This window comes from Chamaea fasciata, unplaced genomic scaffold, assembly GCF_029207755.1.
Source record: "Chamaea fasciata isolate MVZ Bird 193981 ecotype frontalis unplaced genomic scaffold, bChaFas1.0.hap1 SCAF_1, whole genome shotgun sequence".
Classification (NCBI taxonomy): Eukaryota; Metazoa; Chordata; class Aves; order Passeriformes; family Sylviidae; genus Chamaea; species Chamaea fasciata.
Genome location: NW_027094086.1, coordinates 138,376,208 through 138,401,877, shown reverse-complemented (window position 1 = coordinate 138,401,877; position 25,670 = coordinate 138,376,208). Strand labels below are relative to the sequence as shown.

The 25,670-nt window shown below is 39.6% G+C and overlaps 1 protein-coding gene across 1 annotated transcript in view; it reads right to left on the bottom strand.

Moving 5' to 3' along the window:
• The window catches only part of SVIL (supervillin), a 134,540-nt gene that overhangs the window by 106,696 nt on the left and 2,174 nt on the right, over positions 1-25,670 (bottom strand). The gene's annotated exons all lie outside the window — the stretch shown is intronic.

Sequence of the window (25,670 nt, the reverse complement as noted above, 5' to 3'; positions counted from 1 at the left end):
GACAGAGCCAAGACTTCTCCTAGTGTAGAGCACTTGACCTATCAAGCAGTTCTGCAAACAACACTGCCACATGGCCTGATTTCTGATCCCCACACCTTAAACCACAACTGGTTTTATTTTATTCTTTGGCAAATACGAAACACCTCTGGCTGTGCCTGTAACATTATCTGCAGGGTGATTCAGCCCATGTGGATACTCATGTTGATTAAGTATTCAAGTTAGTCTCTTTCAAAGTAGCTAAATTATCCCAGCACCACATGTCCTTAAAGATGCCAATCTCCTGAACTCATAAAAACTTAACCAACTGCTCTGGGCTTCTTACTCTATTCTGTACCATATGCAGTTGTTTCTTTCCACAGATAGTGAAGAGTTCTCCAGTCCAGACCTGAACTACCTGAAGCAGTCTGTGCTATTGCACAGATTATTTTCTCCCTCTTCCTACAGCTGGTAAGTGAAATAACATTTTTACTCTTGCTCAGCTCACCTGCATATGTTTAGGTGCCAAACATACTGCCTTCACTTTCACAACTCCTTTATTCAACTTTCTTTTTTTAAATCTATTAGGAGCTACAAAATGAAGTCATGATGTCCTATGTGATTAGAGCAACAACTTTCAAGAGCAGTCAGGTCACTGCTCTGCTTCCTGCAGCTGCTGAACATGTCAGACTCTAATAACAGCATATCTAGAGAAGAGGTCAAAACAAAAATAATTCATTGAAAAGACAGATAAGACAGAAATTTTGTCTGAGTTGGGAAAAATTCTGATTTTGGAAGACAAGCAGACCCCCAAACACAGACTACCTTAGAATGCATAGGGACAGGTAAGGCAGCAAATCAGTCTTGTCCCTAATGCTATGTAACTGTTCACCACAATCGAACTAAGATTGCTTCTAAGAACTACCCACATTTATCTCTGTATTTCAGGGAGGAAACTAGCCTGAAGTTCCAAGAATACGGTAAACCACATGCTATAGTTTTCACATTTCCAGGTTCCATTCCCCTGAAATGGGCACTCCTGCACTTTAGAAAGGTAAAGGAGTGGGCACTTCAGTGTGGTAGGAAAGGTGAAGAAAAAAGATGGTCAACAATGGATAGCTGGAAGAAAGATAAACTAGTTTTTCCACCATCACATAATTCTTGGTTCCAAATTCCTTCTTGCTACTTAACTGTAGGGTTGCCTGATTACTTCTGCTGTTCCTACTTTCTTCCTCTTTGTGTATCAGTATTTTTTTAAAAAAACAGAAAAGAAAGGATTTGAAATCCAGCTGTTATTTTGGTCAACTGCTTCAGAGACCTCCTGGAAGCAACTGTGAGGTGGGAAGAGATTTATATTGCATTTCTGTGCATTCATAATGCACAGAACACATTAAACCTGGTGCACATTGCCACAGTCCCACTAATACATTTTATTAATACCTCCTCTCTTTTTTTGGCGAAATCTTCCTTCTTTTTGCAAATGCTACATTTGTATATTGGATGAAGACAGAAGAACTAGGGTGGCTGCGGTTTAGAAGGCCTACAGCCTTGAAGCCTGTCAAAGTCTACCCTTTAAAAGGAACCCTGAATAACTGGTGTGAGTTGAAATACCTTGACAGAGTCGTTTGGGGTTTTTATATATACATCTATTTGCCTATGTCACTATATTCTACAAATCTTTGATAGTGTCAGGAATCTTATGAGAAGTTTTGGCAAGAACACATGACAAGATAAACATAAGACCTAACAAATACAGAGCACGTACCAGGAAACATTAAAGATTGAAATCAAAATGTGAGGGCTGGCAATTGAATTCTAATCTTTTTGAGACTGACCTTGGCTGCAACTTTTTGTGCTCTCTCTGCAGTTCATCTGAGAAATGCCTGGCAAGCCACTTGAACTGTATGTCTGATAACCCCTGCATTCTGAGAGTTTGGAACAAAAGCAGGAAAAGACACTCCAAACACTAATTTTTGCAGTTTTGATGGACTCTTTATTACACAACAGACAGATACTAGAATTAGATAGTACATCATGATGGAAAGACAGACATGAAAATATCATTTAGATACTTCATATTATGAACTAGATAGAGGGGCTAGTGGGTGATCATCTCTGTGTAGCCACAAAGATCTGTAATTCTTGATCCAAGAGAATAATAATGTTTGTTCTAGACAAAAATTCTTCTAGGTGCAGTTAGTTTAGCATCAACACTTGGACTGACTTAACACTTGACAACTGAGCCAAGAAAGGCTGTCACTGTGCAACAGACATAAAGCTGCTCTGCAAGAATCCACAGTGATCCATCAGGTGGTTCACTAGGCTGGCTACAGAACACCTACACCACCTTCTTTTCTTTAAGATAAGCCTCCTAGTTCCTGAGCTCTTACATGCAAACAGTTTTTGATGAGTTCCACTGAAACAAATTAAGGCTGCATGCCTCCAATCAGAAAAAAGATGAAAAGGAAAGCAATTTTTAGGATGTTTTATTTGTTGCTTGATTACTTATATCACATCAGTTTTGCAAAGCCATCACCTTTTCAGGCTCTGGCCCAACCAAATGAAGGCTAACGCCACAGAGATGTTTTGATAAAGCCCCATTCTGCAAAGCCTTGGTACATTTTCATTTCTTACAGGAAAAAAATGCAGCCTGGAAACACTTGGGAAAGAAGCAGAAGAGTTCAGTATCTTTCCTGTGAAGTCAGGAATCCTCATAGAGAGTTCAATTAAACCAGAGTCTAGCAGCTCCTTCACACTCTCTTAGCTGAGGTGTTATCCTTCTAATGCTCCAGAGACATGAAACACAATATACTGGGCAGCAGCCAGGTGCAAAGGAGATTTTCAGACTGCTGGTTTTCCTTTTACTATATCCCCTCCCACTTCCACCTCATCAAAAAGAAAGGCCCCAAAGATGCTTAACAGTCCAGGTCTCTTGAGCACTCAGAATCAAAATTCCACTCTGTGCCTGCACTTACCCTCTACCATTGGTGCATGGCTGTAAACTCTTAACATCCCACAATCTTTTATTTTTTTTGGGGCCTTTCAGAAGAACTCTACACAACAGCAACAGGATACAGGCACTTTTGTTTGTAGTCAGTTCTCATAGAAAACACTCAAGAGCTCAAATTCACCCTAGTAGGCTATTTCCACCATCTTACTTAAATTGTCATTTGCCATGTAACCTGCCCCACTGATGCAACACTGCTGTGTTTTGAACATCTATCTGCTCTAGTGCCCCTGCCCAATGATGTCTGCAGGAACAAACTGCTTTTGCACATTCCAGATGTTTAAAGAAATTACTTATCTGGACAACTGAAGAAGACCTGCTGAGGAAAGAAGCTCTGCAAGTATCACGACAGAATCATACTCGACTGTGCTTCCCTCAACACCCAAAAGTGAAGCTGCCCACCTGGAAGTTACCTGCCCAGTGCTCAGGAAGCTGACACCTACTCCAAAAATAATAGATGCATGTGCAATTCTCCCATATGCCCTTAAGAGGTACTGTGCACAAGCTAAGGATGACTCATGTAAATACCCTGGCATATAGAAATATGAATCAAAAAGTCATGGCATTGCAACAAAAGATGAATGTTTGAGGTGCATGCTGGAGCAACAGTGCACTTTCACACTTACCACATCAAAGTACTCTCACTGATATTTGCCTTATATTTGTTAGGCAAGGAGAATTGAAAGTAGGAAGCTCAAAAAAGTCCTTTAGCCAAGAAAGTCACAAGATACTTTAATGTTAAGTTTTTTCCATAGTAACAGGCTACAGCTTCTCTTAGAATCTGGTTTCAAAGTTGATGAAATAGGATTCTGCAAGAAACTCTAAACCACAGCACAGAAGCTCCCATCATACACTGACCTCTAGTGTAATAAAGACTCAAAACATCAGAAGTCTCTTCAAAGACTTAGAAAAATTACCAGTTTTTTTCCCCAGCACTCTGAAGAACATTTCCATGCAATAAAACAGACTGAAGTCAGAAGGGCCTCCCAGGATTATCCTCAATTGTTTAAGAAAACTGGAGCATGGGTGAAAGAAGCTACAAAACTTAAATTGTTCTACAGATGTGAAGTTCCTGCTGTGTTTAGATAAAGTAATTTACATCAAAGCTGCATTTAACTTCTTTGAACCCAGCTGAATTTAACACCTACGCATTCCGAATGTACAGATTTGTTTCCTAACTACAGTTTTACAATGTTAAATTAAAAAAAAAAATTTAAAGTAGAAACACTCAGGTTGGACAAGTCATTTATCAGACAAATCACAATTAGATCGCCCCAAATTCTGCACCAGACTCTCAAAGTGCCTGTGGATAGGGTGGCTGACTCAGATGTACTCCCTGTAGCCAGCACTGAAGACACAAAGTTTGCTGGAAATGCAATATAGAAATCTGAATGGGTCCTCACTCCCTGAAGACAGAGGGCACCCAGAGGTACATGGGGGTGGCCTCTGAGCCCAGGCAGACTGGGTTTGAAAGAGGGGCTGCTTGGTTTGGATTAGCAGCTTTTGAAGAAGATAAAACACCATCGACTGACACCAAAAAAAGTTAGTTTGTTAGTTTTAAAAATGGCTTCAAACAAAAACAGTTTCCCCATAACTTTTAAGATTAAATAATCTGCATTTTGTTATGAGCTAACGAGAGTTTTATGACAAGAATTACTTAATTAGAGCACAGCTAGTTCTAAGAGAAGACAACAATTTAAATGGATGCCCAAATTATTTAGACATGTATGCCACTTGTATACCACTTCTGTTCACTCCCTAAGTACCTGCCCCTGGACAACAAATCCCAGAGATTTTTCCTTTATTTCAGACCACTTCTCACACCTCCTTTAAAAGCAAGGAATCATTCAGAGGTTGTTTCCAAGTGAAGTGATATTTTCAGTGTGAGAGAGCTTTCCCAAGTCTGGCAAATGTGGCTATGCTGGAACAAGACCTTTTACATGTACTCTAGAGCAGGAGCTCATATAAACTATCTTTTGAACAAGATTTTAAAAGCCTCAGAAATATTCAATTCAGAAAGAGTTAAGCACAGCATGAAAGCAGCCATCATAATGGATGAAGTATTCAGAAGTCATCTCAGAGGTAAATGTTTGAAACTAAGTTCAGATCAACTAGAGGAGGTCCTTTACATTTGCAGTCCCAGACTTGAGTCTGTGAAGATAAACTAGGAAGTGAGGACCAAATTTTTAATATTGGTTTCTAGCTGTATCATAACTAAATAAATCCTTATCTGTAATGATAATATCTAAAAAATAACTTTTAATTATTTAAAAACCCACTACTTAATGATGTATTCAAACTTACGCAGTTTCAGACCACTTCTGAAATACGTGCAATTCACTAGGAAGACAACTATTAATATCTGTCACCTTCCTTCTGCACAGCAGTGAGCTTCTTACCAGACCAACACTTGAGTTCCACCTCAACCTAAGTTGTGACCTGTGTCCTGACTCGGATTTTTGAATCCACTGTATCCTGCAATATAAAACTGGCAGCCCCTCTGTCAGACCAAGGTGATAGCACCAGGTATACAGCTTCAATGAAGTACAGCACCCTTCACTCAGTTTGGCAATCACTGCAGGAGAACAAGGACTTCCAGTTTCTGGCCCAGAATGCTCCAGGTCAAATCTTACCCATAAGAATTGCTTTTGTTTTCTTTACCACACTTATTTTATAAGTAAGAATTCTCACTGCAGCTATAGCATGGAGACAAACAGTAGCACTCAGGATTTACAAAGATATTGGTCACCAAGTTAGATCACTTCAGGCAGAATTATGAATAAGATTCATATTTTGAGAGCTCCTGCTTGAAGCCAATTTGGCCACACTTTGTTTGGAATACAAGAAAGCCAACTCAGCCACCTACTTACCTCACAGGCAGCCCAAACATCACTCAAACAGGAAACTACCCTGAGAAATCTCTTTGGGTTATTAGAAATCCCTTTAGAGTTTAGCCTTATGCTCAACTCTAATTTCTATCCAGAAAACAGCTTACCACCAACTAGGAAAGCACAATACCACTCTCCCAGCTCCAAGGGAGGAAGAGCTGAGGCACAGAGCACACCAGACCCCTGAACTAGTGACTGCAGAACTGTGAGTGAGCTCCAACAGCTTGCACAACAGATCCTTCCCATTGTATTTGACAGAATGTGTCCTTCCAGCTATTTTTTTCTCTAAATTCTTGTGTTTAATTCAATGCATGTGGTGAAGGGAATGACTTTTAGAACAGTGATGTGCACCAGTACACAGATGTTCCACATTTGTCATGTCACATGAACCTTGTGGCTAACACCCAACCCTTAAATGTCTAAAAAGCCTCCTACATAAAAACTCACATGATATATTTGTTCCTAGAAGAACACCAGACAATATATTAGACTGCTGGAGACAGGTTTCTCCAATATTATCCTTCTTTAAAAAAAACCCAACAACAACAACAAAAAAAAACACCTGCAACAAGCTTTCTTTGATTTCAAGAACTTAAAAAAAGTCAAACAAACAAAACAAAAAAACACAATCAGACACAGAAAATCAGTCAAGTGGTAGGTTGACAAGATTTGACAAGGAGAAAGCCCTTCAAATTGAATTAACTGTAGCGTATTGTGTAATGAAAACGTACATATGTTGCATACAATCCCATCCAGAATATTTTTGGCTAGCCCTTTTTCTAAAGAAACTTTAAAAAGACAGAAGTGACACAGATGGCTTTATAACCAGCACAGAACTCTAAAATCTTCACTCAAGAAAGTTTCTTAGTTTCTTTCCTCCCAAATGAATTCAAACAGAAAAAGAGCATAGAAATTGATGCCAGAATACATGACCTAAGCCCTCATACCTTACTTTCTGCACTGCTTTCATAATGTACATAGCTCAAAATGCTGTGCATCCAGAAATTTGTGTGCCCAGGATTGGTGAAATTCTCTACTCTAAATTCTGTATTTGACCACTGATAAAGTATCAGCTGCAGATTGTGTGAGTTACCAAGCAACTGTGACCAACTGATTTTTTTACCAAATTGGCAATATAATACCACGCAATGATTTGTTTCAGGCACTAACTCCTGAGGTGTCTTTATTAAAGGGCAGTAGTCCTTACACAGAAATGTGCTGCGGTTGACAGATCACTACCTATACAAAAATCACATTTCTAAGGAAAGTTAGCTCAAGTTAATTATGAATTCCTCACAGAATGCACCTAGCTTACACCTGAAGATCTACAGTTATGACCAGTTCAGTATGTTTATATTTTGGCATACACAAGAAAGCATCTATTGACAGAAAGCACGCACTAGAAAGCAACTATTAATTCATGTATCAGTATTGGCAAACAAACAATAAGTTCAAGCAGAATAACTCTAAAGCCACTTCCTGTCAGTTACTGCATCTGACAGAGCTGTGGTCAGCACCCTATATAACACAGGAGAGGTTTCAATTTCTTGCTGACAGAGGCTCGTGTGACCTTGGCGAAGTCATCGGGGTTGGTCTGTGGCTCCATGGCAATCTCAGCCAGCTGCTGGCTGCCAGATTCCCACTCCTCTCCCTTCCCTGCTCCATAACATATTTGACCCTGCCCTGACTCATTTCAGACCAGCAACCATAAAAATAATTCAGCTGCTCTTGTACATATTAAACACAGATGACTCAGTGCGGGGCAAAGGGGGAAGCTGGCACATGTGGGTGAGAACATGGTAGCCAGGCCCCAAAACCCAGCTCCCAGTCCATCATTCAAGATAAAAAGAATGCTTCAATTTCACAGGGGTCTGGTGAGCATAAATAACAAAAGGTTAAAAAAGCACGGTGATTCATATTAACTTACTGGAGCAATTTTTTAGATTATTTGTCTAGGGAAGGAATTTTTTTTTTTCTACAGAACACCCATTTTGGTGTAAGACTTTGGCTTCCATCACTCCAATTTCTAAGCTCTATAGGGACTTGGAGTCAGAGACTTAGTGAAGTAAAACAAAGCTTACAGAGGGATGCATGCTGATGCAGAGACTCCAGGACAGCTCTGTTTTGCAGGAAGCTCCAGTATAAGGGACGTAAAAAGGAAAAGACATAGAAGGGGCCTTCCCATACAAGATCACCATTTGCTGCTGTTTCTGTCTGTGATTCCTTCTGTATCTGGGTGTGGAGCATTACACAGATTTATCTGAACAAGCACAAATTCCTGTATCAGAAGTACACATGGTGCTTTATCTCAAGTGAACACCTAGCATTAAAAAAAAAAAAAAAAAAAAGACAGCCTTGAGGATGTTCCCTAGATAAGGTGTCCCCAAAAGATGGAACTCGTTTCTCCTCTCTCAGAAAATGGAGGAGACACAACCCATTCTTAAAGCACCCCAAAAGGAAGCTGCAGTTTCCTGTGATCTCCAGAGTGCTGGGTGTATCTCTATGGCTGTTTGGGGGAGGCTGTCTAAGACCAGGCAGGATGAGCCATTACTATGAAGCCCATCAACTCTGTAGCTGAACACCTCAGCTACCTCTGTCCTCCAATATCCATGCTCTGGGGAGCATTTTTATCTAGTGCAACTCTTGTATTCTTCCTAGTGCTTCTGTTGGCACAGCTGTCTTAGGGGAGAATTAGATGGGATAAATGGGATCAGAACAGAGATGTATTGATAGTACCAAAACAGAACAAAAAAGGTCATAGCAATGCTCACTTTATCACCACAATTAGAATACAGCAGAGAAAAAGTATTTAGCAGTATATATTATCTAGCAGAACAAGTAGCAAAAAGCTCACTGAACATTTAAAGGCTATTTCGAATGGATTATTAAATGGTCTGTAGGAAACACAGCTATTTGGGTAAAAAAATCCAGCACATATCTAACAGTAAGTTTATTTCTTAAGACATACTTTGTACAACTTTGCCATGTATCACCTCACACATACTTTAAACAATTAAGTATTAACATTTACCCCTCTGCAAAACCTTAAGTAGCCTCTGAAGCCTTTGGTCTCGTTTATTTTATGAAATCACATCACAAATAATCCAGTCTTATTCATGAGCAAAGCCCTGGAATTTTTCTCACTTAGTAGACTACATAATTATGCCAGAGATTATCTTGGCCTGGGGGATTTGCATAGTTCCTTGCTAACTGTCTCTGCCATTAAAAAGTTTACATGGCTTAACTGTTTATTTATGGACTTAGGTTCTTTTGGTTTAAGATAACTGTCTCAAATTATAACCTAAGCCTTAGATCAGAGCAATTTTGTGGTGCACTTCATTGTAGCCAACAGCAGTCTTGTTAGTCAGTAATACAGCTGTGAATACTGTATGTGGAATACAATAGTCTGAATTCACTGGAAGCAATGACATGACAATTCAATTTGCCAGTTTTGCGTAAACCTGTTCAGAAGATACCTATGCTGTTGGCAGGGTGGTGAATAAACAGCGGGGAGAAAAAGCAAGCCTGATATGGAGATCTTGTAAAGGGAAATTTATGTATGTTTATTACAGCACAAAGAAGCACTTATGGCAAGATTTTACATTTTCAGAGTGAAATAGTCTGTGCTGACAAATTCAGTTTTGAAAACAGAAGCAAGTACCATAAGTCAGAACACCAGGAAGGCTGTAAGAGCCACAGTTTGATTTGCATATTTAGTTGTTAGCAGCAAGAAAGCTTCCAGCAAGAAGTGACAGAAGAACATCTTTGCCTCATGTAACTCCTGGGAAAGCTGATTCCCACAGCATGTTTACTGTGATCCCCACCTGGAGTCTTATCAGTGCTGGCAAGCTCAGCCAGCACTCCTCTCCTGCACTGCACAGCTGGGAAGGCGTCCCAACAAGCACAGCCCTCCCTGCTCCACACGCTTGAGAAACTGCAGAGCAGGGACATCAGCACATCCTGCCCTGCTCTGGGGGTGTCCTCTTGCTTTTCCTCAGTCCCATGGAAATTCCCAACCTATCCATCTAGGGCAGATGTTCAGCCTGCCTGTTAGCCAGCAGCAGGCAAGTGCTTCCTCTGGAACATACACAACGAGAACATGTTATTTCTTTTTATTATTAGGTTTTAAACAACCATGTTTCACTTTAAATGAAGAGTGAGGGGTTTTTTAAGGCTAGTAATGAGCCACTGAAAAGCTAAACACAATGCAGAAACGCAATGCCCTCTCAGCGAGGTAAGCTGCAGTGCTAATGCAAAAAGTAACTATTCGCATCACTGTTTAAATTCATCTGAGTTCAAATAAATTTCCCTACTAACAGGTGAAAAAAGAGCAGAAAAAAAAAATCCCAAACCAACCCTCACTGCACAGCACAAACAAATTAAAACTTCAGGGTTTACAGCACATCTAGGAATCAACTCTTGTCTTCAGTATCTTCCTTGCAGTTTAGAGAGTATGTGCTGTAAAACACCCACTTCATGTGTCAGCCAGCTGGCAGACCCAAGTGTGCTATGTTTGTTATCTCAGTGAATTCTAACCTGCACTTGCACAGTTCTGCTCAGCCAGGCCTTGGCTAGAAACTGGGGCTGTGCTATTTGTACTCCTGCTGAGAGAGTTACCTCTGACATGGGCCAGTGTGCAAGTAAAGCAGTAGGAATCTCTCCTGACAGAGTGCCCCAGGAGAGAAACAGTGGCCAGAAACACAGATACTAACTAGTTCTATAGCTCTAACTATAGTTAGAGCTTCAGTCATGAGTTCAGAGGGCAAATCACATTGCTTGAGCCCTCACAGGCACACTCACTCCTTAATCCGCAGCTTGAATTCCTTCTATGTATCAATTAGATATACCAGAATAAAAGCCAAGCACAAGTTGCATGAACTGGCTCATCCCACAAATCCAGTTTTTAAGAAGTGCTGCAATTACTACATGTTCTAGACAGTATGAGAGTGGGTATCCCAGTGATAAACAGTCCAAGTTTTACCCAGATCCCTGTATACACTTGCCTGTACATTCAAAAAACATCAGCAAAGTTGACTAAGATACACCTGGCAAAGAGAAGATTCCTTTTATACCTATAAGCCAGCTGCCATTAACTCAAGTCACAGTCATTCATCCTAACATAGGCAAACACTGATGTCCAATGAGACTTGCAGTCAATTTCCTGCTCCACTGTTTATCTGTGCAAGAACAATTACAACTTTCAAAAATTTCCCATAAACCCCCTAGAAATGGAGCACAACTGTAATGAAATAAGTGTCAATTTTGGCCAAAATGAAATATGACCTTAGATTTAAAGGTTTCATTATTTAATAGTTCCTTAACAACCAAAATGAGACATCAGACATGGTTCCATTACAACGCCTCTCTTAGCTCCTTTGGCAGGGGCATCAATTATGCAAAACATCTTCTGAAAGGCCTGTAAAACCAAATTATAATGTTCTTGGTTTGTTGAGTAGCAACATTCATGAAAGCGATATTTTATTAGCGTGTAAACCAATGTCTCCTGCCAACCTAATAGTACTATGGAGCAGATTTCCACACATGCTGATTAGATTGTCTTCCAAGTCCTCAAAATGAATTCTTGAAACATTTCTTCAGAGTCAGAGACATTTGCATGTTCTGACTTCATAACAATAGCAGTTTTTTTCCTTTAGGACACACATTCTATTATGCAGATTGCAGTTCTTAACCACTTCTTCAAAAAATCCCAAACATTCAATAATTCATTATTAGAAGGCAAATTTTATTTGATTTTCTTAGATTACCTCACTTCTCTGACTTGTTTTTCTGTCGTGTTCTACTTATTGTAATTTAAGTCTATGGCATTTCCAGTACATAAGTTTCAGAGTTAATACCACACACAAAAGTTTAGAGAGATATTCCTTCAAGCCAGTCTGTTCTCTTTCTCAAATCAATTTCACATTAATTTTGATACTTTACTATCTCCCTGAAATATATGAGAAATACTGAAAATCAGATGCATCAATTAATCTCTAGAATGTTTACAAACACAATCTGGAGCACATTTTAAGTAAGGAACTGTTTAGTTTCCACTTGAATTAGTTACTCCAAAGTCATCATCAGCATGAAGTATTCATTGCTTTAAACATGCTGAACTTCTTACATGCCAAGAAGTGGAGTGATCACAACTGTTTACTGTGGGACCACAGAGGTGCAGAGTTGCTGCATTCAAAAACAGAAACAAGAGCTGACAGCAGTGTCACCTCTGAAATTCCAGTTCCTCACAAAAAGCACTTACAGTTTTGTACTTGCCAGCACTTATGCAAACAGAGACAGGTGTCCATTTCTGCAGTTCAAGAATTCAGGGGGGAAAAAAAAATCTTTAAAAAGGCTGTTCTGCGTATAACAGTTGTATGGTTTTGAACATCAAGTACTTCAGATTAGTCTGCTCTCAAAAACAAATTAGTCTGTTTTCAAAACTCTCAAAAAGAGTTTTGCTGGAGTTTTTTTTAACCCCCCACTGGGTCTTAACCTACATAGACAAATTTGCTGAGACAACATCATTCACATAACTCATTGCCTCCTTCCAAACTCACACTACTTCCTCACTCCGGCAAAACGATTGAGTGGTGCAAAAAAATGGCACGTTAAAATGTGCAAGCATCTTTTTTTTTTTTTTTTTTTTTTTTTTTTTTTTTTCTTCTGTTTTCTTTTTTCTTTTTTTTTTTTTTTTTTTGCCAGAAAAGAAAGGTAGTGCCAATATGGGTAAAGGAGAAGATATGGTGGAGGTCAGGCAAGGTTGAAGTGCTAAATGAGAATTTAAGCTGCGCAGACTCATAATAAAAAAGTAGTCCCTTAAAATATACCTGCCTTCCAGCAGTCCTTTCCCTAAAGCTAATAAGAGGTCACATAATTAGGAATCCTGTTTTCCTCTTCTTTTTTTCCACATACATCTCTCCTGGTCAGGTTATTATGCATCTTCCTAAAATGCACAAGCACAACATCCAACTCCAACAGAAAACAAGTTATCTCAGCTATTGGGACTGCTTGGATCAACTGGATGTGGCTGGTGTCTAGCAATGCAGTCTTTGGAGCAAGTTAAGGAGGAACACACACCAAAGAAACTTCCCAAGAACTGACTAACGATAGAAAGAAGACCATAAAATCCAAAATAGAAACAGCTGAATTTCCTACCAAAGACAACAGTCACTGCTAACCACAGCCTCTCGAAAGATTCAGAAATGGAAGAAGCATTAAACATTTGGTTTCCCCAGACAAGCCAGAAAGACATGACTCATCATGCATGATCCTTAACCAGTAGGTCACGCACTGGTCCATTCAGATCATATCTTTACAATGTATTCAAGACATCCCCCATACTTAGATTTATCTCCTGGACTTAAGCATCTTGTGACAGTATGACTGAAAAGAACTCCCTTATTAATGGAATTAATTTCATCAAAAATAAATTCAATAAGAATTCCTAAAATTTTAAAAAACATATATTTTTTAAACAAAATAACATGATGAGGGACATTTTGGATTCATGTAGCCCACAGCACCTCTGTTCACCTATGTGAATTTTCAAAAATTAGTTAGTGACCCCACTGGAGAACAGAGAAACTCTGACAGAACTACAACAATCTTCCGATCTCCAACACCTCAAAGCATCTCAAGCTTCCTTGACAATAACTGAGATTTCTTCACTGAGCAATGGAACAAGACAGAAGACTTGCCTCTACATGAGAAAGAAAGCTGCAGTTCCGAGATCTTGCAAACGGGCAGTACCACACAAGAAAGAAACAGAAACAAAGCAAAGGCAGTAGACAAGATGAAGCAAGACTCCGAAGACACCTTAAACATAAGAGTGAATCTTGTGAATCAGGTGCACACACAAATAAATCCTTGTTCTAAACAACAGCACTGAACACAGAAGATATTAAGAGGATTAAAAAAAAAACAAAACCCAAACCAAAAACCAAACAAAAAACACATTGCACAGGTTGCCATGAACAACCAAATAAAATCAGATCTTGTGCTCAAAGATCAAAGTAAGTATATTATCTAAATAGAATGAATCAAATCAATGGTGCAATTAACGCTGGAGAAAATATAAAGTAGTATTTGTGAGCATAATCCGAACAGTTCCAACTAAGTTCCAGAAGCACATTTCAGGATAAGGCTCCTCCATGTCACATCAATCAAGTTACACATGTCGGTGCTGTGAGACATCAAAAATAGCACTTAACAGAGTGCTGCAAGCAGTGCTCAGCTAACAAACCCTGCAGCTCAGCTGAGCAGCAAGAGCACCTTTGTTAACAATTAACAAGGCAACATCTCTGAACAACGTGGACTTTGCTATGGAGATACATTAACTTTGAATCTAAATCTCAGATCTGAATGATGCAGTATTTTGGACAATAAGATCACCAGACAACAATGTAAAAACAAATAAACAAAAAAATCTAATGAGAATCTTTTTCAGGACACTCCTCAAAAGAAAACCTGTGAAAACATTCATTTATCCAAGTGAAGTTCAAAGTAGTCAAGCAGTTGCACTCTGCTCATTGCCAGATGGCTCTGAAATTTATTTCGTCTACCTGTAATGCAGAACATCCTCTCACATCAGGAGCTTAACACAGTCATGAGTCTTCCCTTCACACACTAGATGTGCATCTACTGCCAGAACGAAGTGAGAAATCAAACTGTTTTGGTTTGGTGGTTTGTTGTCTGGGTTTGGGTTTTTTTTCTCTTTACCTCAAATACTTCAATATTCTATAAGGAGGAAAAGGTTTCTTAGGATGTAAAAGAAGACAGGGCCTTCTTTTGTTTTGGTCAAAAATGTATATATGAATTAGCCTGGAGAATATACTGATGGTATAGCACCTCTAAAACACTGGAGCAATTCAACACCTACAGCAAGCAACAGAGCCAGCTCAGGTGTCCTTTCTAAATGAAGCTCAGCAATAATCTGGAGATCTTGGTCTGGGAAATGCTGTCTTCAGTCATAGGACTCCTGTACCGCGAGGAAGGTGTGCAGGGCCAGTGGCTGGCAGTCAGTTTACCAAGCCGTAACTGGGATGCCATGAAGTCAGCAGGCACAAGAGATAGTTCTGATAAACTTAGCTGGCGCTTCCTAGGAAGTCAGGGCACCTGGAACTGACCATCCACCACGCTGTTCTGTTAAATCTGATTACTTTGTTTCAAGTCAGTGTTTATCAATGACCAGCTTGTTAAGTGGTTTTGAGACATTAAAAAATCCTGGGGTCTATGCAAGTTGTCACAATTATTTTGTGCTCAAATATGCATTGGTGGCACTATTGAGCAGTTACAGAAAAGGCTAGGAATCAGATCATTACTGGGAATGTTTCCAACCAGACACTTGTATTCCGCTAACTCAAATAAGAAACTTATCTTCCTTGTGCCAAAGTAAATTCCCAGTTGCAAAACTAGGTGAAAAAGCAAGCCTTCACTGGTGATCACAAGCCAAAGCCATCAGGTTCAATAGCATGTATTACTCTCCAGTAAACCTGTAAGTACTCAGCCCGAGTTTAACAAAGCTTCCCAAAACTCTCCATGTTGTTTGTATTGATCCATGTATAGTTATTTCAAATCTCCTTAGTCCTTAGCGTTTATTCCCTACTCTCTTTAATTTTCTCCACCAGCGTAAAGAGACATGCTGTCACCATAACCATTCTAACTGCAAAATGCTGCAACTCAGCCTAATTTTAAAAGATGCTGGATGGTCTCACAGCATTTTTACAATCTGACAAACAGTAAAACATCTACAATTTTAGGTTAGTAGGAGTCATAGATAGTTAACAATCCAACAGAGCCAAGCAACTGCAATAGTTTCAGGCCTTTCCCAGCTGCATTCTTCCCTGGGAAGTGCAAAGCTTCCTTTAAACAAACAACATGTAAAAACATTTGTGGTATAGGAGCTACAAACACAAAGGGAAAAAAAAAAATCCAATTCCAGCATTTTAAACTTCAAATAAACACTATTTCAGGGATCCATTTGAAAGCTTTTGCCTAATCAGAACGGCGAGGTACCATCAGAAAACTCATGCTCATCTATGGATCCACGTTAGGCAAAGTGAACTGTGCAGAGAACATATTTTTTGTCCAGTCTGACACTGTCCCCCCTGCACCACCTCCCCTGTGCCTTAAAGGTCCGAGCCCTTTCTTGGTTCACTAACAGCAGACACTGATCTGCTGATGCAGCAACCAAAGCCTGAGATAAAGCAGCTTGCAAAGTTGAAGGAGTGGACTAGAACAACCCCAGAATAATCAGCACAGGCATACAGCTGGGAGCAGGAAGGAAAGAGGGAAATGGGAGGAGAGCTGTTAAGAGTAATAAAATTTCATCCCCAAAAATGGCATTATTGCAAGGCCACAGATATAAAGGGGTTGTTCTGAAAACTGTGATACAGGTTTCAAAGCTCATTAAAACTGCCTCTAGAACAAAGTTTTCAGAGTAGGGTTTCAGTGGGAGAAGGGGAATAATTTCTCTAGATTAAAAGAGTCTGCCCATTCTACAGAGGAGTTCTGAAGCTCCACAAAAAGCAGCCTCCTTATCCTGTGCACAGAATACTTGATAATACTGTAATAATGTTGTACAATAAAAGTCTGCAAACTAAACAGCTATTGGGGCATAAACCAGAGTTGTGAGAGCAGCTAACACTGAGGCTACTGGAAGGGAAAAGTCCCAAATTCCAAGGAAGTCGATGGGCAAGCCATGACTCCCAGAAGCAAGGGAGGAAATAGCAGGTAGGACACCAGGAGGATGCTGCTGGGGCTGGGTCCCGGAAGCCTCAGTGTGTGCAGCATGAGGCAGGGCTAACACAGTTTGTGAGAAGCATCCGTTTATGTTGTGCACATCCTTCCAGTACAGAAAGTTACACCTGACCAGAAAGAAAAGTTCATTTGGCCTAGTTTAGCAAATTCTTAAAACTCTGCCAAAGCATTGTCCAGATGACTCAAGACATAGCTACTGGCAAGATGTTGCTCTCAGAAATTACAGACTTTCAACGAGTTGTTTAACTTCTACGTTATTTTTAGGTTGTAGAAAGAGCAAGGGCTACATAGGTAGAACATAAAGGCAAGAATTGTTGAGGCTTGAGGAAACCAGACTCTAGACACATCATGACAGATGTCCTGCCTTAAATAGCAGCAGTAATGTTCCAGTACTTGAGAACCAGCTAACACTCCAAAATAGTAGAAACCATAAAACATTGATGAAGATATGATGAATCTTTTTCAAACAAGTAACCTGCACTGAAAAAAAAAAACAAAAAAAACCAACCAAACAAACAAACAAAAAAAAAAAAAAACAAAACAAAACACCAAAAACACGAAAACCCAACACTTTTATCACTGCTAGTTTATGTGATCTACTACATCCTCAACCACTGTCCTTTCTTCTGTCATTAAAAAAAAAAAAGAATGGGCTGTGTAATTTGTGTAATATAGTAACTCAAAATACTATACTCTTGATAGTGTACTTGAAAGGAAAAAAAAACTAAGGAAAACTCAGATAAGAAAGGGTTTTACTTCACGTGCAGTTTGATCATAGTTTATCATACCAAATCCAGAATAGGGATTTGAAAACAAAATTTAAAAAAAGAGAAGGGAAAGACTGAAAAAGACTAGCATAAAGAAAAAGAGGGATGCTCAGTGAAGTCATGGAAGTAATTTTTCCAGTCACCTGAAACTTAAGCTCCCAGCCTTTAGCACACATCACATACTAGAGGTGTACAAGTCACACAGATATTGCACACAAGTGTTCCAAGGAGTGCACACAAGCACAGTGTGTCTGTGTGTGTGCACTGAGTGACACTGCTCCAGGAGCTGCCCCACCACCAAAGGCCATTTCAAGTGCACAAGTTTCAGAAACCCTAACAAAGCAACTCATCAAACACATTGCTGTATTTAATACAGGGATCATGTTCAGTTGCTGCAACTGTCAGACTTGAGGGGGTAAAAATAATTGAGCAATAAAGATGGTCTCAGGCTTGTAGGCATTTGAGAAGTATCCAAACCCCAGCAGCATGCACAGGGACTACAAGTGACTGGAAACATTTGAGCAAGTGATCTGTTTATCAAAAGAGAAGCATTTCTTAGAGCAGCTCTCCAGGGGCCACACGAAAAAAAAAACAAACTAGAACATTCTGAACATTTAATACACAAAACTAATGACTGTTTTACAAGAGTTAGAAGTTTTCCGCAATAAGAATTTGTGGTTTCCTGTGCAAGGAAGAATGCCAATTCATACCAACATGTTCATGGAAAAAGTTTTTTCACGGCTTCCTTAAGAAATGAACCTCTGTAACACCAAGATTACTAGCTTTGTTTCAGAGGTGACTGGCATGATTATAAGTGCTCATATTGGCCTTTGCATAAGAAACATGTAATGAAGTAACATCTGTTTTATTGGAAGGACACTGTCTTCATTTGTATGTTACTCTAGGAATCTCACAAGTCATCAAAATTTTTGAAGGCATTAATGAAGGTGCTCCGTTTCTTTATTGCGTTTGGAATGATCTTTCAGCTGAAGTTCAGCACAAAACTACTCTCATTCCGTTTCCTTACTTCACACACATATACGGGCCTTTTGGGGTTTTGCTTTTGATGTCAGCAGCTCCTTGCTGGCAAGCACCTACTAGGAGTCCAGAAAAAGCATGCTCAGCCAAATATTGCTTTAAAGATTTCTTTTAAAAGGCCACGAAAAAGGTAGTAAGGTCCTTAAAAGGTCCTTTAACAGTAGGGCAGATGAAACAAAATCACTGGTAACTTTCACAGCTCTCTATCTCTTACTGTAAGGCAGGTTAGGTTCCCAAACCAGGCCATGGAAATTTATCTCACCTGGAACATTTCATCTGCCTTCTCTCTGCCCACACAAATCCCTTCAAGTTATCTGTGGCTGTACTATCCCAGCAGGGTGCACCACATAGTGCGCTTCAGACATGAAGTTTATTACAGAAGTATAAGCTGAGCATTCCCCTCTTAAACCACAAATATCAAGAACCTGAAATGAATCCCTAGCAGTAGCTAGCTATGCCATAGTTTGCTTTTATTAACGTAAACCCTACAAAATTGTTTAGCTAGGTTCAGTGCCACTTAAATTCAAAGTTAATTTTACTCAACACAATTTAATTTCAAGCTAAAAGAATTAAACTTGCATTCCATACCAGGAATCCATATAAACAACTCCGTTCCATACACCAGGCTTTTGCTTGCAGTAGGAAGCCACAATTACTTTGTTGCCAACCCACAAAAACACTACCAAAATAGGCCTTTGCATGCAAGTTGTGGAGTCAGGCATACAACAAACATTATGGAGACAAGACAAACAAGTGTATTTCAGGAAAAACAATCCTTTGCCTGTCAACTATTGCCTGCAATACAACAGGAAGGAAGAGGACAGGCACAGGGGGAGCATCCAGAAGAGGTTTGATGCAATCCCATGGTCAGGGTGTTTATAAAGTTCTGGAGAGTCTTTACTCTCTGAGCTCTGCAAGGGTCAAGTCTTACACAAACTCCTTTGAAGTCATATTTGTCACAGCATATACTTTAAACCAAAAATGACAGAAGACTGACTAAAGTAGTTTAAGCCTAAAGCCAACAGCATGATCTAAACGGGAATACCTCAGCTAAGTAGTTTTGTGGAGTAAGGTGGGAGAAGAAGAAGCAGTACTGGTACTTTTCAGCAGTTTACACCTGATTTTCAGCTGACTTCAGATGAGAGCACAGCCTCACGTGCAGCACACAAACAAGGCAAAGCATCGAGAACTCAAGCAGCTGTTACAGGCAACCCTAACAACAGAGCCCAACTATGATCCTGACACATATTACCTAAGTAAATATGGGGTTTTTTCTTTCCATAATTTTGTTCATTATTGCAACTTTTGCTTAAGCTACCTTCTTTCAAAGCCTTGAATCTTTCCAGTGATAGAGACAATTTAGTGTGGTCTCTGTGGAGCTGTGCACATGGCTGATAACCTACATATATGGCAGAGACTTCAGCCACAGAGCCTGTGAGATAACAGGCACCCAAACTCATCAGTGTGCAGGACAACCCACACTAAGAGCTGCAATCACCACCCTGGAGAGAAATAACTTTAAGTGCCAAAGTTAAAGAGCATAACTCTCATAAAGTTGCAGCTTAGTGAAGAAGCTCTATCTGCCAACGCCCTATTTCTGTCTTTAAATTGACACATACTATAATTTTTAGTCCTAGAGAGCAGTGGAAGAATCAGTGGAGTGAGGCAGGCACAACAGCTGAGCAAAGGAAATCATTAACAACAGCAAAAGGAAACAAAGATGGAAGGGATTAATTCAAGCTACATTTTCAGAACAGCAATTTTTCTACTGCTGGAAATGCTGCTCTCCTGTGCAATCAACAAAGTCTCTTCCTTCATTAAGCCTTAGAGTTTTCAGCTTTCCTGGAGTTGGAAGGTATTACAAAGACAGACATGTCTTTAAATTGGCTGGGAAGCCAATTTAAGTTTAGAGGAAACTTTAAAATAAATATTTTCCCCTGTAGAGGATGGAGCAAATTTAAGCCAAGTTAAAAACACAGGCAGAACCCTTCATTTCAAAGAAAGAAAGAAAAACACCTACCAAAAGCTTTCTTAAATGCTTTATTTTTATGCCTTCCCAAAACTTCCACCAACTTCACTAAAAACAGTCTTTGGAGGTGAGTGAGAGGGTAATCCCTTCTTTTTTCCCCCTCTATTATTTTAAACATGTTTAAGCAATTTAAGACCATTTAAAGTCTTTTCACTTCACTTCCCACCATGTTCTGAAAAAAAATGTTTATTTCTCCTAAAGCCTTCAATAATTGAACACTACTTATTAATCAGATAACATCCTCCTCTGTTCACCTGAGGACAAACCAACACTTCCTTACTTTTTTACTTCTCAAAATCCACTTCTCCCGATCTCCTCTACGTCCATTCCCTAAACTCATTCCAAAGGGTTTTATGAATTAATCAGCGGCACTTAAAAAAAAATAAAATGTTAAGATCCTCTCCCTAACTTTCTCTAAGACAGAAGCTCCTCCTCCATTCCCTACCCCTCTCTCCATGCCCTCAGCATGACACTTGGTTGTCTTCCTCTATTTCTGAAGCATGGTCAATCTGCTGCTCTGAAAGAGAACCCCTGTTACATGTTTTCTAAAGAACTGTTCATACATGTAATTATTAAATCCAGAACACACATTCATTTCTACATTTTCTGTGTTAACTAGACATTTTTAATCTAATATCTATGACTCTGCTCAGCTAGCATAACTATGTATCTAGTATGATCACATCAAACTATAAGCCTGTATTTCTGCTATGATTTCAGACAAATAATGATTTAGTGCTCCAACACTGACTTTGAAAAATTAACTTTCCAGAAGACAAGTGCAAGCATCTAGCCAAACAGTGTTCCAGCTTCTTTTGAGACACTAGCATTAGAATGGAAAAGTTCAAACTCTCAGCTATTTGGAGGTACAAAAAACAGATCCTGAAACATGCCACCTTAAATCAAGAGACTTTTTTTATGGTTTTGCTTTTGTTTTTACAGGTCAAAGTTCTATTATGAACCCAAAGTCATCCTAGCATAATTTAGGTAGTGGTGATGTTTAACACGAACATGAAAACTATAACCAGCAAGGATAAGAGCAGGCCTGGTGAAAGGGTGGGGAAAAAAAACTGCCAGGAAAAAAGAAATGTATTTACAGTCACCTGGAAATTTCCTCTCTGAATAATAGGGTATTCAGGCCAGTCACAATGGCTAACTTGGACCCTGGGGCAGAGGCAGTCTTTCCTGCTATCAGGAGCAAGAATGCGCAAGTCATTCCCTTCCAGTCTCCTTCACCTTGAAACAAATAGCAAAACCATGGAAAACCACATTTACATTTTTCAAATACAAACTGCATGAAATGTGATTTCAAGTGAATACCTGATTTATCCCCTTGTATGGGAGTAAGGAATACTAATTAATGGCACCAGCTCAAGCCTCCAAAATCTTTGCTTTATCACTATCTTCAGCAGTCTCTTGCAGCAATGAAGGACACACTCCTTCTCACCCCAAGTTTTAAACTGACATTAAAGAACAGGTTAAGTGGTTAGAATAGTAACTTTAGTCATTAACAGAATTATCTCCTTTTTCCAAAGCAGCTTGAATTTACTCTGACTTTCAATTTCTGTATCTCCAGCTAGATAGCTGTGGATTTAAAGCTGCAGTAAAGAGGAGTTCAGTCACGGAAAACATTTTCCAGACATTTCCTATCACTTTCATGGCAGGGAGGGCAGGCTGGAAAAGGCAGGTCTCAGCCTGTGGTTCCTCACCTGGACTGAGCACTCACTGCAGATACAAGACATTGCAGAGCCCCTGTTCTTTCCTTGACATCCAGTCTGAGCAGTGCTGCCGCTGAAACAAAAGTTCCCAGATCCTGTAAACAAAAGGGTTGGCTGACAAGAGAGCACAGGATGCCTTGTCAAACTGAACATTGTTCACAGAAGTGGTTAAACAAATGAGCTGTTGACATGGCTTTAAGGCACACCTTTTTTTAACCCAGTTCTTTGGATTAGTTACTGCTACAATCTGTGGCTGGATATATACGTAAACACAAATTGTTTCAAATCTACAAAACAAATATTTTTATGCAATCTGTTCAACTAGAGATAAAGAAAGCTTCTAAAAACTATGATGTGACTACTTTTGTTTTAAGTCCACTCGAAGGAGGAGAGGGGCTTGCAGCACCTAACATTTAACAAGTCAATTTTATCTCCACTAATACTTAACACCAGAGAAACAAATGCAGCTACAGTTGCCTGTATTAAGCAGCTGGCAAGCTCAGAGATGGAAAAGTTGCAGAACAGCTGGGGAATGTGAGACCTTTTTGAACAAGCTGCTATATGATCCAAAATAATGGTACATGTTTACACACAACACAATGGCAGCAACAGCCAAATGCAGGTCTGGTGAATGGACTACAGCTGCTCCTTCCCTCAGACAAGGCACAGCAAGCAGATAAAAAGAAGTTCATAGTCACAAAATACTGCTTTCATCTTAAAAGGCAGCAATCTGAGCTCCAAAACAGACAGCTGACCCTCCAACTGGACTAAACTGTACAAGATTCTGTATTAGAAGTTACCCTCTAAAACAAGTCTGGATTAGGGTCACAGAGCTCTCCAAGCTGCTGCTACTCTCCCACCAAGAGTTTCCAACAATGTGTTACTCAGACTAACAGGTTGCCATCTAACTTACAAAAAAACCTCTCTCATGGCAGTATTTTCCAGCTAGAGTTAGGAAGACAGCCATTTACAACCTCTTAATATAGATTCTGACTACACAGAAGTTAGCTTTCCACTTCGGAGGAAGACGATGAGTATGCCAGAAAGAAGGGTTTGAATAAACACAGACTAATTTACATATTTTTTACAATGGTGTTGCACATTGGTGTAAAAGTAAGTTGGCACCTGAAGAAAGCACATCCCACTGCTCACTTAGACAGGGGGTGGTCCTTATTTTGTGTCTGCTTATGCAATAACTGATAGCATGTTGCAAGGAGCACTCGCTTGTTTTGCAATTGCCATCTGAAGAAGACCTAATGTTGTACATGGCCTTCTGCAGAAATTGCATCACCTTATTTCAAGTGATCTTCCCAGTTTTCAAGTCTCAAGCACAGTATCAGAGATACCATCTGTCTTGCTCAAGACAAACCATGATTAAATAGTGCAAAGGAACTGGCTACTAATTTATACCATAACCATATCAGTCCTAATTATGCCAGGCACCAAAACGGGGTTAGTAATGGAATGTTTCGACTCATTGCATCTTAATTAAAACTAGTGTAACTCAAAAGAAATATTTTTTGACTGAGAGAAGGAGACAGCATTGAAAGACCTCCACTTCTCCTTCCTCTGCACATAGCCATTGATGTTACAACTCCAGTTAGAAGCTACTCAGAATAGGATGGGTAAAACTGGACAAAGACAGCTGTTATAGCAACAATAACAGATGCAGATACAATTTTTAACTTCCTTTACTTTTACAAAGAAAAATGCCACTAACAGCCATCATAGAAGGCAGGATTTTGAAATACAGGTTGTAAGACAACCTCATAACTAATGGGACTCTGCTAATGGTAAGCGTATCTCTCAACGTACTCAAGCAACAAAATGCCACATCCGTACACTTCAATTTCAGACTTCAGATCAAAAAGTCCTTCTAGTGAAATTAATTTGTGAATTAAGCCACATTTGTAAGGAAATTCCCCATATTAATAAAGAAGGAAAATAAGTTGAGCCTTGAATCATACTCACAGAAAAGATGCTTCTTGTACCAAAACAGCACTATGCCAGGTACCCTTCCTGCAGTCAAAAAAGCGACAGGCACACTACCTTCAAATCCTACCATCTGTAAAGGTAACAGCAAAGACTATTTTTTCCTGCTGCACTGACAGTGCACGGATGCAAGTGCTGCTGTGCTGTGGCATTGGGAGCAATGGTTTCTAACCCCAAGGGACCTCAGTGAGCTCCTGAGCCCAGTTTGCACCAGGGGCTTTTTCTCCAGGGTTTAGAACCACTTCTGCTACCCAGACTTACCCAGTTTTGAGGATATCCCACTACTCTAGTGTCTCTAGAATCTTCTTCTCAAAATAAAATTTAAGAATGGAAGTTTAAAACATTGCAGGGTGTTGGAATGAGTTATGACATGAGCAAAAGTGAGCACAGTTCAGCAAAGAGATGATGTTTAACAATTACAGGTAATGCACTGACAGTCAGCCCACCTTAGCAAGTGATCTGGGATTGATCTAGACCATCCATAAGATGCACAGAACCTCTCCCAGATTACTCTCTGTACTTATCTTAATGGATCATTCTTTCAAACAACCTCACGTTAATAGCCAGAAAAACAAACCCAAATTTTAAAACCCACAAAAGAATCAAAGAACTCTAATTTTTGTCAACTAGTCTCCACTGAATTAATTACTGCTTAAAAGGAGAAGATATTTATCTTGAAACTCCAGTACTGTACTTAGCAGGTACAGACAAACTAAGTGGAAATCATTCTTTGGTTCCACTCTACTCCAAATCATAGTCAAATCATATACTGTAACTTATTTTCAATTAAAAGAATGAGAATTTTTGTGTGCATGACTGAGATTGCATTTCCATATATCTGAGAAGTTCTTTTTTACCTGCATTTTACCAGTGGATATAAACTTGGGTATTTCACAAGACAATTACCACTGGTAACTGCCAGAGAGGAACTAAGAAAACAAATATTCTAATAGCTTATTCCTGATTTTATTATAACTGCCCACAGAGGTTGTTGTAGAAATTGTTGGGAGGTACATCTACACCAAAGTGTACTTGCCATAACAAAGATTTCCCTCCATGTAGATCTCCTGACAGCCATGTCCCAACAGGCTCCAGATCGTTCATACACATACCATGTATTGTTCAAAGCAGGCTTGCTTTAAGCAAGATTAAATACCTATTCAGTTTGAACTGTCCCAGTGCCAGGATAAACTACACTAAACTAGTTCAGATGATTATCCTGCTGGGCACCAATGGCCTTTGAAACTCCCAGAACCCCAGAATCTGCTGCTTCTGGGAATTATGCCAGGAGCTGTGGGATAGCTCTCCACAGAGGACATTACAAATTAAATATTTTAGAAGTGTGCGTGTGTTTATATGGAGCAAGGCTGCAGTTCAGCATATGAGTCAGCATGGTTTGCATCCACTCAGAACCAAGCAGTGCAGTTGGGACCTATAAATTTTCTAGGGAAACAAAAGGCGTGAAATGATTCCCCCAGGGGAATACAGTCAGGCCGC